This window comes from Gastrolobium bilobum, unplaced genomic scaffold (assembly GCF_033153095.1).
Source record: "Gastrolobium bilobum isolate Gb01-03AN ecotype WA unplaced genomic scaffold, APGP_CSIRO_Gbil_v1 utg10413, whole genome shotgun sequence".
NCBI lineage: Eukaryota > Viridiplantae > Streptophyta > Magnoliopsida > Fabales > Fabaceae > Gastrolobium > Gastrolobium bilobum.
Window position 1 is genome coordinate 11,131 of NW_026898584.1, and position 950 is coordinate 12,080.

The following is a 950-nucleotide window of genomic DNA, read 5'->3' on the forward strand; positions in this document are numbered from 1 at the left end:
GTTTGAAACAGACTCTAACCACTCCATTGAAGTACCTGAGTTTCTCTTTGATCCTAAGCCAGAACGCACACTCCATAGGAGAAGAAGGAACCTCAGGGAAAGATTTCCTGAAAACATGGCTAATTACAATAATAACAATGAAGAGGTTCCCCCTGAACAGAACTTCAGAACTTTGGGTGCTCCTTTCAGGAACAGACCAGATCAGGAGTAATCCTTCCCCCTGTAGCACCAAATTTTGAACTAAAACCTATCATGTTCCACATGATTAGGGAAGCAGGGGTCTTCAATGGACTTATCAGAAGATCCTTACACACAGCTCACCACATTCCAAGATATCTGTGATAATTTTAAAGCCGAGGGTGTAACAGAGGAGAGCATGAAGATCAGGTTATTCCCTCACTCCTTGGGTTTAAGAGCTAAAACATGGATGAAAACTCTCACCCCTGGATCAATCCACACATGGCAAGAACTCTCTAACAAGTTCATAGAGAGATTTCTCCCACACAAGCTGAAGTTAGAGCTGAAATCTCTAACTTCAGAATGTTTCATGGAGAGAATCTCTATGAAGCATGGGAGAGATACAAGGACATCATAAGAAAATATCCAAACCATGGGGTAGAGAGTTGGGGAGTGACTTGATCATACTTCTCAGTCTCACTTAGATTTTGCTGCAGGAGGATATTTCTTTACAGGAACACTTGAATCAAGATACGAAATCATAGAAGGGACTGCTGAAAGATGTCTCCAATGGCCAATAGACAGAGTGAGCCCAGTAAGGAAGCCAGGCATGCTAGAACTAGATAAACAAACTGCCATGGAAGCCCAGTTGACATCACTCATGAATGAAGTGAAGAACCTAAAAGCTGACCAAGCAGCACCAAGGATGGAAGTCTTACAACTCACAGCAACTGAAACAGAACTATGCTCAGCCTGTGGTGACCTTCATGACT

General features: G+C 42.7%; 1 non-coding gene across 1 annotated transcript; it reads right to left on the minus strand.

The window, feature by feature from the left end:
• Positions 1 to 510: 510 nt before the first annotated feature.
• On the minus strand, positions 511 to 617 carry LOC133317519 (small nucleolar RNA R71). The gene has a single exon (XR_009752332.1). It is a non-coding gene; the product is annotated as a small nucleolar RNA R71 (small nucleolar RNA).
• Positions 618 to 950: the final 333 nt, after the last annotated feature.